General features: G+C 43.2%; 1 protein-coding gene across 5 annotated transcripts in view; it reads left to right on the top strand.

Annotated features, from left to right (window-relative positions):
• RAF1 (Raf-1 proto-oncogene, serine/threonine kinase) overlaps positions 1–18,007 on the top strand; it is an 84,324-nt gene that overhangs the window by 36,937 nt on the left and 29,380 nt on the right. For 4 of the 5 annotated variants that reach the window (XM_035338000.1, XM_035338001.1, XM_035337998.1 and 1 more), the window contains one exon: positions 9,454–9,509. The gene's annotated coding sequence lies outside the window, so the exon portion shown is untranslated. Of the gene's footprint in view, positions 1–13; positions 175–9,453; positions 9,510–18,007 lie in introns of those variants that run through there. The other variant, XM_035337999.1, reaches the window with a different exon arrangement.

Below are 18,007 nucleotides of genomic sequence, written 5' to 3' on the forward strand. Positions count from 1 at the left end.
GGAGGGCGGTGGGAGGCAGGCGGGAGGGAAGGAGCCGAGCGCCGGCGGCTCGATGGGCGGCGGATAAATGTCTGGCTGAGTGGGAGGCCGCCATTTTAGATGAGGAACGGGACGGACGGCGCCGAGTGACGGGGAGGTGGGCCTGCAGGCGGCGGCCGGCAGGGAGCGACGCGGGTAGGAGCGGCGGCGGCCTGCGGGGCGGCGGGCGCGGAGGGGCAGCGGGGCGGAGGGGCGGCCTCCTTGTCCCTTTTCTCCCCGGCTCCTGGAGCGGCGCCGGCCGAGCCCCAGGCGCGCCGCCTCGGCTGCGAGGGCAGCTCCCGGACGGCCGCTCGCCCCCTGACAGGGACCGGGGAGAGGATGAGGACGGCTCGGCTGCCGCCGGGGGCGGGCGGGGTGCCGAAGAGCCGCGGGGGTCCGCGGCGGCCGCCGCCCCTCAGCCCCCCCACGGAGCCCCCCGACCCGTCCCGGGCGGGCTCCGGGGCTGAGGCGGCCTCGAGCTGCGGGGGGCCCCCAGCGGCTGCCCCGCGGCCTCCCCGCTCGGCGCCGCCCGCCGGGGCCTCCTCAGCGCGGCCGGAGCTTTGTCTGAGCCGCCTGCGGGGCGCCCGGCCTCGCTGCTGCCCGGGCCCGCCGCTTGCGGGGTCGCGAAGGGAAAAGGGCTTTAATGGGGTTAGCGCAACCGGCTGCGTGCTCTTCGGGCGCTTTTCTGCTTGAGCCGTTGGCTTGAGTTTTATTTCCGACTTAGATTCGGTGAGAAAAAACAGGGTAAGGTTGCTCAGTTTCCTGGTTTCCTCCAAGTTATCCCGGCTTCGCCGTGCAGACGTGGTGCAGCTCCGGGGCTGCGCTGTTCCCGGACTCTTTTTATCTACAGTCCAAATGTACACAAAAATAACCGGCCCCTACCAACAGCAGCACTTCTTTTCGCCATTGTATGCCTTGCCTACGTCAGGCAAAATAATTTGAGTAGCCTTTTTTTCCTCCTTAGCCTTTAAGTGACATCCCTAAGTACAGGGGCCTTGCCTTGGACAGTGAGACCTCAAAAACCAGCCGCAGTGGAATTGCACGGCAGGTATTCCAGGTGCGGCTGCATGCTGTCGGTGTGCAAAGCAAGAAGACTGTAATGGAGTAAACCTAAGATTCCACACACAAAAAAAAATCTGAAAATATTTTTGTACAAAAAACTTCCAGCACTTTTGAAGGTGGTTTTTTTTTTTGGCTTTTTTTTTTTTTTGGCTTCTGAAAAGCCCAACTCCAAATATTGCCTAAGAATTCTTCATTGGGTAAACCAGGATGAAATTTGAATGGATAGGCTTAGCCTTTAGGACATGTCCACAGTGTAGGTGCAGAAGAAAGGGTAGCGTTGATGAATGTGAGAGTAAATTTCTAGCAGTTCAGTTAAATCTGTTCTGTGGGCACTTGTTAAGAATGGAAATGGCTTTAATTTAGTTTGTCTTAAAGAGTATTTTCTGTAGGCAAACCCTAAGGCTACAATTAATCATAAAAATGAGTGTGGATCTGTGTTTTATGCATTTGAAATGGATGATTGATTAACATGGGGAGCAATTTAGTCTTAGATTATTAAATCAGAAGTGGACTAGCTTATTTGGGTTGGAGCAGTGCTGCTTTCAGAAATCTGGAATGCGTTTTTCATGTGGTTTGTTGCCATACTTAATATCTTCAGGACTGGACAACTTATTGTGCAACACTGCTGACTAACCTGCTTTGAAAGAAAATCTGGAAGTAGCAGACAAAATATCTGGTTTTTCCAAAGAAGATATAAAACTATATTTTTCAGTTTAGTGCTTTTGCTGGGTACACAGGAATTTTATTTTATTATTATTATTTTTTAATGGCAACAAAGTCTATTCAAATTACACAAGAAGTTTAGTGCTGTCTCAGGGCCTGAACTTACTACAACTTATTTTAATAACTCATTTTATAAACCACAAACATGAGCCTCGGAAGTTGTTGGTCAGCATTTCTTGGTGTGCTAAATCAGCACTAGTTTCTTCTGGGACATATACTGCCCTCCTCCCCTCCAGTTTAGTTATTTGTCTCATTCACTGTTGGGAAACCAGGAGTTGAGGGAAAAAACAAGTTTTCCCTGTTTTCTGCCTTTGAAAACAAATTAAGATGAGATGGTGAGAGCTGTTAGCTCTAAAGCTGTTGCAGGAGATGGAAATCAAAAGCTGCTAGTTGAAATTATGATGACGAAGTAAGTCCTTAATCAATTAGTTTCAAATGCAGGACTTGTGCTGATAAATTCATTTTTGTGTTGTATATACAGAATGTTTACATTATTCTTATATTACTAATAAAGTCATGTGAGCACATGAACTAATAAATCTACTAAATACATATTTGTATTTGGGTGTGTGATCATCTCTGCTGCAAAGATGCCGCTCTCCCCTCCTCGACACCTTCACTCGTTCCCTTTGCCTCAGCTTTCTAGTACCGCCAGCATCTCCTGCCTCCCCGTATTCAATATTGCTGTGCTTAAGCACTCTCCAGGCTTTTTCTCCCCCTCTCCCTCTATTCATACGTTGCTCGTCTACCTTGTTGGCCTGCCGGCTAGGCAGGAGGGAGGGTTTTTTCCTTGGTTTGGTTTCATCACGTGGTGAGGTGCTGCTGCAGCTGGCACACCAACGGCTTGTGCTGCGGTGCCCGGCTGATGAAGAGGCTGCGAGAGCGAAGGATTCTTTTGTGCTCTGGCTTCCTGCTTCCATAGCCTGTGGGAACTTCATATTCTTGATGCCTCTCCCTAACTGGTTAGTTGAAATTAGCTAGTGTGCCCAAGAGTAACTGGAGGAGAGGATGAAGGACAGCTGGATGGCATGACCATGTAAGACTAGTTGCTGAGGACGCACGGGTAAAAGTCCCTGCGTGCGGTTTAATTTCCAAAAGTTCCATGTAAATGCTGCTTGAAACAGATGAATAATTTGAAGGGGTGATTGTTTCTTAAGAAGTAAGTTCATGGAGCATATTCCAACTTAAAAATGCAGAAATCTGAAGACTGCAGCTGGAAGAGGAATAGAAGTGAGCATTCTGTTTCTCAAAAAATACCAAATTGCATAGGTCAAAATTATCTTTATTTCAGGAAGTAACAAAAATGCAAAAAGCAAGATGAAAACTTAGGATTTAACTAAAATATCAGGTATGGTAACTTAAGCATGATTTCAGTAAGTTTAAGATAAGTTTGTAAATGAGCAGGTGTTTTCATCACCATTGTACCAAGGTGATACACAACGGCTTACACGAAAGCCTTTGGCATTTCTGGTATGAAATCTAGTAGCTGAAAGAAGCTTCCAACTTCAAAATCCGTTGTGTATTGAATAAGGTTGTGGAGGCATTTTGTCAGCTCTACAGATTAATTTAAATAAAGGATGGTACAACACTAGGAAATGGGGTAGAAATGCTGCCTTGATGACAAAAAGTTTTTTTAGCAAAGAACATGCACTAGCTTATTTGTTTTGAGACAGCATGAACCAAATGCACCTTACTTTCTGTGGCTTTCTCCACTGGTGATCCAGATACGTAGTTGGTGATGTTCCTAGGCTTTCTGAAAAGCAAGTCTGTTTTGGACAAAGTTCTGTGAATAATTCTCAGTGCTCTGTTGGCTCTTGCTGCGTACACTATTTTTCTGTAAACAACAATTTTGCTTTGAAAAGCAGCTGGCATACGCTTATTCCTTAGTGACTTGAATATTGTGTTTGTACTATAAATGTCATCTATTTCACACAAAGTTGATTTTATTGCAGCAGTGTGTGCTGACCTTTTACAGTTTAATAGAATATGGTCAGCTTGTGTACTGAAGGGCTGCAAAGCGTACAGTAGATGAGGATAAACAGAAGTGTTCTGGAGTCCTTTGTAAAGGAGTAAAGCATTTTCTTGGTAGATTTCAGAGCTAGGAATTGTAACTGATAACAAGCAAGAATGTTTATGTAAGTGAGCATTTTTTAAGGGACATAGTGTGATCGAATCACTTATTTTTCAGAGGTTTCTGCCCGCTTGTGGGGAGTGACAGGCTTTTTAGAGCTAAGCTTGAGAAAAAGCTCTGGATTTGGATGGAACAATGTAGTGGCAAATGCAGGTCAGCGCATTTGTTTGCAGTTGCAGGTGTGTCTGTGGTCTGCTTCTCCTGTGCATGCTCCACACATCGGCGTGCTGGCCCAAACGCAGCAGGGCTGTAGCACAGCTCAAGTAGAGCCGACTGGTTTTAGCTCAGGCAAAAGACTTTTTGAATTGCCTTGCAAGTAACCTTTGTGCACGGTGAGTGTGTCTCTGCCTCGTTTTCTTTGCATGTATCTGCACACTGCCGGTAGGACCTTTATTTCCAGCTCAGTCGCCTTGCTCTGTGGGATCATCTTGCTGCGTTGTGGCTCTTTGCAGGTGCTGGACCGATTGCTGCAGTGGCCTCTTACTACTGCATTCGATGGCTCCATTTCAAACTTCAGCTTGTGCTGCAAGCGTGCTGCTGGTTTGACCCTAAAATACTCATTTCTGGCTAACAGCTGACAACAAGGTGTGAATTAATATGCCTTCCACTTGAAATACATAGTATCGGTTAAGAGCAGTTGAGACATCTTGTATATTTTTAGTTCCCAAGCCAGGGAGGTTGCTTCACTGACTTGAAGCTGGGTGTGGCGTGGGGTTAACCATATTAATTAAAGCTAGCTCAGAGGTTTAGACTTTAAAAAATGGCTCAGAGCCCCCATTATAGCGCTTTGTTACATAACTTTTTCCACTAGAGAACAAGGTAGGGTTCTGCAAAGGTATTTTAGGAACACCTAGCTGGAGAGGCAGGCCCCAGAGAGATGCAAGGTAGTGCCCCACTAGAAGAAAGAGGTCTTTAATGGTACCTTTGTAGGGCTCACTTTTAAGCATACATTGAGAAACGTTCATATGCAACTAATTTGCCTTTTTGTCTCTCTGTAGCTGCTTGGTTTGGCTGTCGTTTGCTCCAGTGTGTGTCTCGGTCACCTCCGTCAGTAATCTGGGCTGCTTCTTGCACATTCCACTGTCTTGTTCCGTGCTCCGCCATTTAATCCTGTTTGCCCAAAGTCTGCTTGTGCTTTTGGGATTTTCTAGAGTGGTCTTTTTGGTCTGTTAGAGTAGCACTAAAGGCACTGCCCGCTATTCCTACCTGTGGAGAAGATGGAAGTGTCCTTCCCAACCCCCTGCCCAGCCACGACTGCTTGTTGGACACATGGGTAAATTGTCATCCTTCTTGCTTCATTCCGTATCTCCCCCTGTTCAGAATAGATTGCATGCGATACTTCACATACAGGTGTCTTGGTGAACCTGAGGGAAGCCCAGGGAGACAGGTGAAGGTGCAGGATTCCCTTTTGGGTGCGTGGAATTGGCGTGGGAGTTGTGTTTGCAGGGACAAGGGACGGCTGTCCTGCACGGGAGGCAGGGCAGGGAGACTGGGGCTTCAGCCGTGGCAGTGCTGCTGGCAGGAAGAAGTACGAGTTAAGTTTTAAAAGATTTTAAAAAATTCCTAATTCATTGCTACCAAAAATGCTAGTTATGTGATTCCCAAGTCGTCAGCATAGAAACTAAAACATTTTTGCAAAGTTCTTGTTTGATGTGAAGATGAAAGAACCCGTAACAACTTCTGATATAAGTTATTCCAGTTGAAAAGGTGTGTTTTGGTGCGCAGTAAAACGTGATGTTTTAAAGGTTTGTTTTAGAAACTTTGCTTTTAAGTTGCACCGAAAGTTGATCACAATTGTGCCATGGGATGTGACTCCAGCTTCAGATTGTATACTACCTTTTTTCAGGATTCCAGAGGTTCAGAGTTTACCTGGCAACGGTTAATTGCAAGTTCTTGTCAGGTAGAAAGTTTCATTATTTTACTAATTTCTGACAGAATCTGAATTTCTTTAGGTCTAATCTATTTCAGAAGCCCATTAAAATACCTGCTTGTTTTATCAGTTCTTTGTGCACTTATTTTATTTTACTGTAAAACCTGCATGGTTGTAAAATGCACGGCAGATGTCTCAGCTCTTCCTGCTTCCGAACTCGCCTGCGACCTACGTGTATTCCTTCATAGGCACACGCTGCTGGGGCCGCGGTGTGCAAATAAGGAATGGTTTTTATCATGGCAGCGATTTCAAATTTACGGCGAGTTAAATATGGTGACATTCTCTCACTCTTTTATGGAACGAAGTAAAAAATATAAGTGCAACTTTGTGCAAGCTAAGTCACGTCCTGCTTGTTTCTTTTTTTCCCCTCTCCCCGTCTCCCCCTTCAATAACTGCAGAAAGCCGTGTCCAGTCAGTAGCAACGTGTAGGCCTGAGCAGGCAGACGGCTGTGTGTGGGTTGCAGATGGGAGGAGACTGGTCTCCTTGTACCTGCTCAGAAAGCTGAGCGGTTTCGGCCATCTGTAAGTCAAGTGGTGGCTAACAAGAGCTTGAACTTGTAGCGAAGCAGCCCGTGTGCATCACTGATTGCTGCCCTAGCAGTTCTAGATGTCCATGCTGTGATGGGTGTTACCTTTATGTGGAAGTGTGGAAAAGAACATCTTCAGGTGCTCTGAACCCGTTGTTCCAAGGTGGCTGCAACTGGGGGGTGTGTTTGCAGAAATTGGCCCAAGTGGGTTGACAGGAGGATGGCACGCGGCAGGCATTAGGGGATGCAGGGAGATAGGGGGCTCCCAGGCTGTGTTGTGGCCAGAAGAAACGAGAGAGTGCACAAGCCTCTAGCTTCATGCTGACATGTAACAAAAAATAAGCTGTATGTCTGAATTACATCATTTGTGTTAAATGCTTTTAGAAGCAACTGTAACTTACCCAGGCACTAATAGCATGCTGCAACAAAGTGTTCGTGTCAGGGATCCAGTGGATGGATTTCAGCTGAAAGGGGTTTCAGAGCTTCCTCTTCTGTTTCTCAAACCTTGTAAGTTCTCTGTGTAACTTGTTCACTGGCAATCAAGAGGTTATAAAAAGAGAGCCAGCTGATGTTGCAATCTAAGCAGTGGCCATATAGTGGAAAGACTCTCCTTTGGCATGTTCACTAGTGCTATTTTTACCTATTCCAGTAAGATCTGCCCTTGTGATGTTAAATTACAGGACGGTACCTGGAATTATTTTGTTTTGCAGAAGCACAATATAATCTGAAGAAAATATTCAGTAAAATTATCAGGCAGATTGAGACTAAAATTGTCTCAAGCTTGAAAATATTTTTCCTTCTGTCACCACAAATAATATTACTGCCATGGCTGCAAGATATTTTTTTCATTTTTGTTTGCATACTTTATGTCTGGAAGAGGCTTTTCTTTTTGTTTTTCTATTTTGGTTTCCTTTGTATATTGAGTGTTTTGTCTGTCTCAGTTTCTCATGTGGAGCCTTTAAATAGGCAGTGTAATTTGGAAGATGGGAGTTAATAGTGCAGCCGAGGAATAAGTGTAGTAGGAGTTTTTTTGTCATAACTTCCAGGAAGGCCAGGGAGTGTTAATTAATTTTAAGTTGCTGGTTCCTTCACACAACAGAAAATGAATTTAATGCAGTTTCTTGGAATAGATTTTCAGTGACAAAGTGCCATATCCGCCCAACCGATCGTAGTGCAAACTGGAGGAAACAGCAAGAACGGCATCGCGGGGGGGTTTGCTTGAGAAGTATCACACCCAGAACGTCCCTTCTGCGAGTGTACGACCGTCTGGGTCAGACAGCGAAACGTCTAACTTTTGTTCTCTTCAGTATCGTCCAGGTATCTTTTCAAACACTGTCAGCACCTAATTCCAAAGTGACCTGGCAGCCCTGAAACACAAAGCTACTGCCTTACGGTTCTGTGTTTCAAACTCTTGCTCTGGCTATTTGTGAGATTGGGTGTGTGTTTGTAGCAGAATCACTACTATTTCAGAAGCGGTGTTCTGATACCGCGGCGTGATCTGGGATGAACGAGCTCTCGTTCAGTATTCCCCTTGCAGAACACCTGCTTCCCTTGCTCTGTCCCTTGTACAGCGGAGTGGCTCAGGTGGAAATCCTGCAGTAGGCACACTTCCTCCAGTACAGAGTAGTTTTCTTCTGCCTTGATTTTGCCATTGTCTTGGGTAAACAATTCTACTTCTCAGATTTAGTGGAGCCTCCCATCTGCAATAACAGCTGGTATTTTTGTCAACTCACTGCATACACTCTCCTCCTTGCCAATTCTGGTAGCAGATGCTCTCAGAGTTTTGTTGTTGCTGCTCACCAGTCCTGCTAGAACTCGAGCACTCCGCTTGTTCAGCGGTGTGCGAAGGACCCCGTTCCCTGCCTTCTGTGCAGTCTCCCTGCTTTTCCTTTTCCACGATAGAAACCATCGCAGAGTTCTGCATGGTGCACGCCTGAAGGCTGGAGAGAGCTGTGCAACAGTTCAGACTGTCAGTAGGTTTTAGCTTCAAAATAGCTACCGTAAGGTGAAGATCACAAAGCACTCTTCTGGTTTCTTGCTAGTCTTTGGGAGCTTGCTGTCTTGGGTAAAATCGTTGCAGCTTCCACCCCCCCACACATCTGTCCTGTCCAGGAGAGAGAATTCTTACAACCAAAAATGAGCTAGCAATATGAAGGCTCTTCTAGTTTTTTTTCTCCCCTGTGTACTTTCTCTTACTTCATGTAAGGATAGGCTTGGGTGAGCTGGGACTGCTCAGCCTGAGGAAGGGAAGGCTTTCGGGGAATTGTATCAATGCGTAGAAATACCTGATGGGAGGACCCCAGGCTTTTCTCAGGAGGCCCGGTGATGGCAGGAGGCAATGGGCACAAATTCAGATAGGTGAAATTCCATCCGAACACAGCAAAATCACTTATTTTTTATTTTTTATTTTTTTTAAACTCTGCAAGTGGTCAAATTCTGGAACGGGCTGCTCAGAGAGGCTGTGGAGAGTTAGTGTTGGTGGAGGTGCTCGAAACCCAACTGCAACCTGCTGGAGCAGACCCTGCTAACTAATTGGAGCTTCGTATCTTTTAACCAAGGCTTCTGCAGATTCCCTGGGAATTCCTCCTCTTAGAGTTAATGCTTGTGCACAAGATAGAGAGCCTCAGAGGTTTACTGTGTTACCTTTTTCTTTCTTGTTTTCGGATCCAAGGCTTGTTGCATTGCTTGAGTCAGCAAGGTGGTTGCTGTGTAAGTAAGGGCCTGATGGCTGAGAAGAAAGCATTCAGGATGTACTTGCTGTTTACTTCAGTGAGCTTCAGCTATAAAAGATTTTTATGATGTTTCTTGAATAAGAATGAGATTCCTTAGCTGCTATTGGCATGTTTGTCTTGGTTGTCGTGCAGTCTGGCCTTACACCATGCATCTCATTGCCCTGAGATGTGTAAAACTAATGGAGGGCCCCAAAACCAGTAGAACAGAGAGAAGACAAGCTAACCCTAATGTTGATGTAATTCATGAAATAATCTGTTGGTTATTCATTTGGAGTGTATAAGTTTGTCTATTAAAGTAGTAAATACCTTTTTTTTTTGGTCTTTCCACAGATGATGTACTTCATCATTTTGTCATAGGACTTCATTCACTTAAAGGAGAGCTAAAGGTATAAATCACTTTCTGTCTTTCCCTTCCTCCTTGCTCTGCCTCATCCTTTCTTCCAAGTCCCCTGGGTCACTGTTAGGGGGAAGGGAACCTTACCACAACCGAGTTCTTTGCTTGTATTCCCTGACTACTGCTGAAATTTGCTTTTTTGTGTTTTGAAAAATTCCACAAAATCGGTATGATGTCTACAGCAGTTTCAGCGTTTGCTTTATCAGAAGTGCATGTTTAACTTACGCTCTTGCTTTAGTCAGTCTCCATGGATGTTGAGGAAAACCCCTTCTCGGTTTAGAACTTTATTGATACTTTTCTCTAAGCAGCATTTGCCTTTCCACACAGCTGCTGTTGTGATCTGTTGTGAATAATTTAGACCCGATACAAATCAAGTCTGTGGCATTATCTTTCAAGTGGTGGGTTTTTTTGTTTTGGTTTTGGTTTTGTTTTGTTTTTCTGAGATTGTAACTCTGAAACACTCTGCTAAATAAATAAATAAAACCCCACCCAGGTAAGAACTGTAATTTCTTAAAAGTATTTAGCAACATAATGTAAGATAGAGTTAAATTGGAATGTAATTTTTCTCTTCAGGCACTAAATACAGGACATGTTTGGCATGTATTAAGTAATTTTGCTTGTATTCAGTCAGTAAATTCTGCTTAGGTTCAATTTTTATTTGCCGTTTTATGCAAGTTTCGTATACCTATGCATTGGAAACAATAAAAGAACGTTGGGAAAACTGTCCAGGCACTTTGTAACTAAAATACTTGAGTATTAACACATTAGGTTTGGTTCATATTGCAGATGCACATGTTGAACCATTCCCAGGTGCACGTACTGGCTATAAAATACGAAGGGAATCATTTATTCTTGTGTTGTAAGCTCCCAGAAAAGTATCTTCAAGGTTCCTTCCAATCCTTTCTTGGTGCCTTTGCCCCCTACACGTTGTCCATACCCAGGCCCTTAAAATCACCGCCCTGACCTCCCTGGGGCTCTGCTGGTTCTGGCTCAGAGCTCACATTTAACAAACTAAACTTACCAGTTGAAAACTGGCTGGGGTGAGTGCAGAGAACAGCTACCTCTTGACTCAGCTGGATCACTGCATCCTGCTCTAACTGTACAGATCATCTAGCATTATCTGGTATTTTGTAACATTTTTAATAGCAGTTGTGTTATGTTTGAACCGTACACAACAATTCAAACATGCTTAGCCTTCATAACCAGCACCTCCCAGTAGTTATTTAATTAACCTAATCTTGGGCTGCCTTCCTTTTCAGCAGAGCTGAGGTTCATTTAAAGAGCCACGGTGGCGTCCTCAGCGGTGCTTCATTTCCTACATGCTGAGGAGGAGAGAGCCAGGAGCTGAGGAGGAGAGAGCCAGGGCCTCTTTGTGCTGAGGCTCTCAGCCGCTTTTGTTTAATTCTGGAGAACTTGTGTGGGAAGGGCATTTGGTGGATTGCTGACATTTGAGTAACTTTTTCATCCTTGCTGTAAAGTGGATGAGTTCCAGGGAACTCTAAACACAGTTTGGAGCTTTCATCCATACTTGAAACAATTCAAGCATGAGCAAGTTCAAAATGCAAATAAGCACGTCTGAGAATGGACAAGCATTTTTTTCCACAAGTCTTGCTATCAACTGTACATACAAAGTCTGTCTTGTAATGGAAATACATGTGTACAGTCAGAGCCCCGCTCTGCGCTGCGCAGCCCTCTCTGAAGGGCTGCCTCTTTCCTGGGTCTTTCCTGGAGTACACTTCATGAAGTGTAACTTCATGTGTAACTTCAGGAAGAAGTTAACGTGGTGAAAAACGCGAAGTCTGAGGGTGGCAAGAATGCCATGTGATGTGTTTGTGATACAGTCAGGTATAAGAAGCACTGCTCAGCATGCTTTTTATTTCTAGCAGTGCATTTGAATAGACCAAATGAAAAAGTGAGTGTCTTAAATATCACTTCAACTGCAATAGTCCAAGATTTAAGAGAACACCTTACAAGCATGGAGTGAACACCTCTTGATATTTTGATTTATAATTTTGATTATAAGATAAATATTCTAGGGCATTGTATTTCAGGTAACAGTTACTAAATCAGCTTAGGATCCCATGTAATACTGGAGAATAAGCATTAAAAAAATTGCTGAGTTCTGATGCTTTGTTAGCAAACCTTGTACATAAGTGAAAAAAAAAAGTACTTTCCCAGCTTCCCTTGTCCTCTCATGACTATTCTAATAGTAATTTTACTCCTATTTACTTATTTTGAATCTAAAGTCAGCAATAATACTTAACTAAAATTGTAAAAAGGTACGATCGAATGCTTGGATGTGCCCACAGCAGTTTTCTTTTTACCTGGAACTGTTCTTTGCTTTGGGAAAGGGAAGGGTTTGGATTTTGTATCACTGTATGTTCTTTCAGATACCAGCAGAGTGTTCAGTGCTTATGTTTCTTCTAATGAAGGAATTTGCTTTTGTAGGGAAAGTTACAGAGCTCGGAGTTTGAACTTGGTAGAAATTCCATGTGAAGAAATGGGTGACTGACAACCAGGTTATCCATGTGGAAAGGACAAGCCAAACAGATGTTAGCAACAGGTGCTTAGGAAGAGTAGCCTGGAGCCGTTACAACCACCCGGAGGAGAGCAGGCACGAAGTAACCAAAGGCACAGATAGCTTTTGTGATAAATACCTCATAACCAGAGCCCAAAATCCAGCCTAGGAACAGAAACTGCTTAAGAAAGATGGTTTCCTATTCCTTTACTGCAAATTGGCATAGAGGAAGGGGGTTCTTTTTGAAGAGCTCCATGATCTCAGGGCTAAAGTACAACACAGTGTGCTGCCTGTATATGCTGTAGAGGAAATGCTTTTTATTTCCTTTTTAATCATGCTTTCAGAAATGCAAAATATTCTTTTTTTTTTTATGTCTTACACTCGATGTTCTGCTTTTCTCAGAAAAAAAAAAAACAGTTTAGAACTTTGGGGCTGTGGAAGCGGAGTAGTAGGATTTGGTTTATGCTTACTAGCCAAAGTTTTAATCTTAAATACAGAAAATTAATAAACTTGCAAAGGTTTAATCAGTCTGGAAGTGTATCAAACTGTGCAGTTGTGTTCCGTACTGTATTTTCCCTCCTTGAGTACCTTTAAGTTATGGCAGCAACAGAATGATAAGAACTGAATGGCTCAGAGAAAGAGAGAAAAAGGTTAGAGAAGATGCTTAAAAGATCAGAATAACTGAGGTGGAAAGGTTGTGTCTTATGCGTCCGGGTTGTTTGGTTGTTTGTCTTTTTTGGACAATTACATTTAGAAAAAAAGTTTTTTTTTTTTTTTTTTTTTTTTTTTTGTCGGTTATGTCGGGGCACCTTGCTTTATGGTGTTCATCTCTTTAAATGCAAAACATCAGAAGGAAAATCCCCAGCCTTCTAGATGCACGAGAGATCTGCTTGGGTTGTTAAACCAATCCTCACTCTTGCCCTGTGTTTGTGTTTGCATGCATAACAGCTGTATTTATTGGGATAGGAATGGCTCTGTATTTTATCTTCTGCTATGTAAAGCTATTTTTAGAAATGTAGTACCATATATCAGAGTAGACACTTCTTTGGTGTGGTGTTTTTATTTATTTATTTTTTTTTCTCTTGTTTTGTGTTGCTTTTCCTACACAATTGCTCACCCATGCAATATTAAATCAGTTGAAAATTGCTGTATAGGAGGGGGGCTGAGAAAGACTCAGGTAAACATTAGCGAGCTCTCTCTCTCAGAGATGAAAACATTTCTTATAAGCAAATTTTAAAGCTTCTACCTTCCAACAAAAGTTCTCATTTTGAAAGTTTTCATTTTTTTTGAAAATCCTTTTTTCTGTTCTGTTCTTTTCTCTTGCTTTTCTGTTCTTCTCTCTTGCTTTCTCTTGCTTTGCATTTATATATTCAATAATTAACTGAGTAGGACTGTCGGTTGTTCGCGTGGGTAAAAATGGCAAAGTGTGTGTGTGTTTGTTGGGAGGAGGGAACTGTATTTACGTTTTCTTTAAAAGGTTTTGGTATCTGTTTCAGAAATAAAGGAAAGGGCAAGGCACTTAAACTGAGCCTGCTGAGAGGAGTTCAGCTTTGCATGCTGTGAACTTTCAGGCTGCTTCGTTACCGGTTTGTTACTCTTCAGGGAGACAGACTGGAGTTTTAGCAGTTGAAACTAAAGGCTTTTGTGGTTCTAGAAAAAGTTAATTAAAGTATCTTTTGGATTTGCTAGATAGTTTGTAATGGACAGGATTTTGCTTTGACTTATTGCTTACTTTAGCTTTCACTAATCAAAGGATGTCTTTCGGTTCTTCCCATCCTCCCAGCGTGATTACGGTATGCAGGTAGTTTGTCTTCAGTTTCTAATACTATTGATCAGGATTAACCAAACCTTGAAACTAAAAGTTGTTCTAGCAGACAAATTGATTCAGGAAAATGTGGCTTTCACAGTAATTAAACCACAGTTGTTCAGTGTTGGTTGTATTTGGAATGGGATTAAATTTTTCTAATGGCACCATTTGCAGAGTGTATCGGTAAAGCTTAGATGAGAGCAAATATACTGCTCTCTAATGTCTGTTTTGATGAGGGGGAAAAAAAAGATTTCTTAAGTGTATTAAACGTCGGAGTGTTTTTCATTGGGCAGAGATTTTTCCACCTAACTGGGTTTGGAAATGAAACTTTGGGACTGTTGAGTGAATGACCTCTAGGAATTTGTTACAGTTAGGTGTGTGCATCACATGGCCATTTTGTGCTTTCAGTTTTAATGCTTGTACAAATTACTGATTATCAAGATCTGCCATCTGTGCAAAAAGTACTAGGTAAAGATGCAGTCTTGGTCCCAGCATGTAGCAGAACTGTGAAAGGAGGAGGAATGGTATGAGATTTTTTTCCATGCAGCTTGAGTGCTTAATATGAAATGAACCACCATCAGTTTTCTACTGGTACTGGTTGTAGAAGGGGATCAATATGCTCATACTTTAATACTTAAAATAATATTTGAATGCTGTTGTTGCAGTTCTTTGGTTGTAGACAGGCTGTAGTAATTTCCATGAAAGTGAAGAGTAGCAGGAAGAAAAATCTTAAAAAGATGTGTGAAAGCATTCAGCTGGCAATGGACTATTTGAACACAGCATAAAGATCCACTATCTGGTAATGATTATGTTTCAAAAACAGGCTTATAACTCATTTAAAGGAAGAAAAACTAGTTTTTCTGGAATAGTCATAAGGTAAGAATGATGTATTTATGAAGCCATCGTTATAAAATCTTTCTTCCTTTGTTTTAAATTAAATTTCTCTTCAGAACACATCAGATAGCTTTTCACTGGAGTGACTTGGTGTGGATCTTGGGAGATTTCGAGGTAAAGATTTAGTTTCAGTGGAAGTGGCTTTCATGGAATGCTGCTTGGAGCAAAGACCCCAAACAGATGAAGACCCCAAACGGATAAAGGAATCAATGCTAGGGCACAAGGTACTGGACGCTGAAAGGCAAACTACACTTCAATGCACGTCTTATGCATTAGGGTGGCCAGAGATGGAATTAACCCGTGTCGTGTTGGCTTCGGCTGTTGCACTTCCTTTGGTGCTCAGTGTGTATGTGTGTTCAGATGATGTGTATATGTTGTGTGATTCTATATTCTTTATCAGTTCAAGTAGTTGCCATTCTCTTACCTCACATCGGTGTGTGAAATGAGCTATTTGTGTTCAAAATTCATATTTATTTATATAATTTTCTAAGCCAGTTTCCTTTGCGCTAAAGGGCAGTGGAAAAGTAAGTAATTCTTCACATATTTCTTAAGGAGCAGTTGTTTTAGCCCTGTTCTGCCCTGCTAACAGACCGAGATCAGTGGCTGGTGAGGAGGGAAGGTGTCTGGTGGCTGTCCGTGGCCTGTCAGAGTCCAGGTGTTCTTGGCTAGGCTCTTGGTGGCCTGCTGAACCCCTCCAATGAACCAAGGCATAGGACGTCGAGAACAGAGTTGCCACAGTTTACAAGTTCTCTGTCTCTCTTCAAACACTATAAGCTTGTCCTCTGCAGCAATCTACACGTGCCGTATAGACTCTCAAGAACATGACACTAGGACTGAACATGAGAGCGCTCCTGCAGCAATTTGAGCCCTGATGGTCACCCTTCTCTTCCCTCTGCCTTCTGTTGCAAGGCTGCCACCACGATGCAGAGGCACAGACCTCAGGGACTTGCTTGCTTGCTCAGGAAGGCAGGAATAGAGTCTTCTATTTTTATTTGCTTGTAAAGCTGTTAGTGATTTCACAATCATTTTCCATTTTTTTCCTTCCCTATTTGCTGCCCAAGCTCCTGGAATCCCTTCCAGGTCTGACGCTAAGTTACCCAGTAAGCTCAGTCAACGAGGACTAAGGTGGGTTAGCTCAAGCAAATCTCCCTACGGTTACGATTACTATGACCTGCAGCAGTTTATTCCTGTTTTCTACCAGAGTTTACTTTGCAGTAGTAGTTATAAGAAAAGGAAATACATGACTGCTGCTCCTCTAGCTTATTTGTGTATAAACTGCTGGTGAGTAACTGCAGCTACCTCCTCAGAGTGCTGACTGTTCAGAGAGCCCCTGAATGTACTGAGTTTCCTTGAGCAAAACACTTAAACGAGGCAAAGGTCCTGGGAGAGAGAAGGATGTGACTGGACGATGCAAGATACTGCTGACATTTGTATTGTACAGCAGGCTGGTAGCAGTTGTTGACCTTGTTTTTGTAACTGTGTGTACAGCGGGCTCAGAATTCACTTCTGTGGGTAGGCCCTTCTGTGGCCTCGGCAGCCTTTGGTACTGGGGCAGGGCGCTGCTGGAGTAGGGAAGGACCTTTTTGTGGTGTGAAACCCAGCTTCTGTCAAGATGCAAGTTTGAATTTTTTTGTCATTTCCTGTTTTCACTTGAATTCTTCAGGAAACGTTGGCAGCATGACAAAATATATTAATGTTACGTTGTTGTCAACTTTGAGCAGTAGCACCAGCGAGGTGTTGGCGTTGCCCAGCTGCTCTGCACCTCAGCGTGCCAGTGGAGAAATCCGGCTGAGCTCTTCTCTTCTCGGTTTGTCTCAGACAGTACCCAGAAATTTGAAATAAAGAAGGATTCCCCATGGTGTAGGTAAGTGGAGAGGAGGACAGAGAACAGACTGACTGGGTTTCATGTTAATATTCTTATATAACAATTTATCCCCGTTCTTTTTATTGCTGCTATCTAATTAGTTACTCTTGGAGCTATTTGTATGTACAATGTGGTTGTTGCTATTGTGCATACCTTTTTTTCTCCTTTCTGTTTCCTAAGCGTAGGAAAATACATATGAATGCTTAGATTATTGTAGTTAGTTCTGCATGCTGAACTCTGTTGTTTTCCTCACTGTTATCTCCCCTTCTCCCTCCTTTTTTCAGAACTTCTCTGTCTTCCCATTCCTTGTTCCCACCAACTCTAAGACTGCTGTCATTAACGTGCCATGGGGTTAAAAAAGAAATAATTTAAAATATCTAAATCCTATTAGGTCTTGAGTGGGTATAGAGCTTTAGATATTGCTGGCATTTTAAAGGACGTTATGAACCTTCCAAGAGGTGGGCCTGCAGAGCTGATGGCATTGGTGCAGGAATGACGACGGCTGGCAGGAGGCTGTGAATGTTCTTGTGTACGCGGTCACTGTGTTGTATGTCCTCAGTGAAAGAAATGTTCCCAAACGAACCGGTCAGACCCCCGCTAGCATGGAGCATAAGAGGCCATAGTGTGGAACAGAGTGGAGGTGCGTAGTTTTTAATGGGTGTGGAGAAAGGTGAGGGGGTTTTGCTACACAACACATTTCATGGGACAGCGGACAAGCAAATGTACCAGATGCCTTAGAAATAAGAGGGAGCACAAAAGGCCTTTTATTTATGCACCCTGTGTCTGTTTCCTTGAAAAGTACCCACAAGAAAAACTTCTCCATAGTTCATAGCCTGACATCTTTCACACCTCCAAGCTTCTGAGCTGGTGTACCAAGAAGAGACTGGGCGCAGAACCGGAGGGGGTGATCTGCTTTGGGTTAAGAGCAGTTCACTAGTAACTTCAGATGCAGTTTGGGAGCGGGTTGACTGACTGAAGTTTGCTCTCATGCAGCTTTGTCCCCCTTCAGCTGCAGTCTTTCAGCAGAACGAGTGCTCACCTGACCCTGTGGGTGAGCTGGTGTAGAGATGTATAAGGAAGAAAGCAGGTAACTTTTTCACTGAGTATGCTTCTTCCAAACTTTATTTCAATTTGTCTTACAAGTTTAGGAAATAGTACCAGTTACAGTACCAGTGCTGTTACAGTAGCAATTGTGTGGAACCAGTACTTGCTCTCACCGGCATCTTTTTAGACTTCCCATATAGTTATCGCTAGTGCCTAGTTTATGAAATCCAGTCATCTTGCTTGCTAATGTTTTGTGGCTGTGGACTGCTTCTAGGAAATATCAATAGGACGTGACAAAAATATGTAGGTGGTAAGAAAACACTACAGAAGTGTGCTTTTTAGAGATTATGGGAAAATCTTGTA

Source organism: Oxyura jamaicensis, chromosome 12, assembly GCF_011077185.1.
Source record: "Oxyura jamaicensis isolate SHBP4307 breed ruddy duck chromosome 12, BPBGC_Ojam_1.0, whole genome shotgun sequence".
In the NCBI taxonomy this organism is placed as follows: Eukaryota; Metazoa; Chordata; class Aves; order Anseriformes; family Anatidae; genus Oxyura; species Oxyura jamaicensis.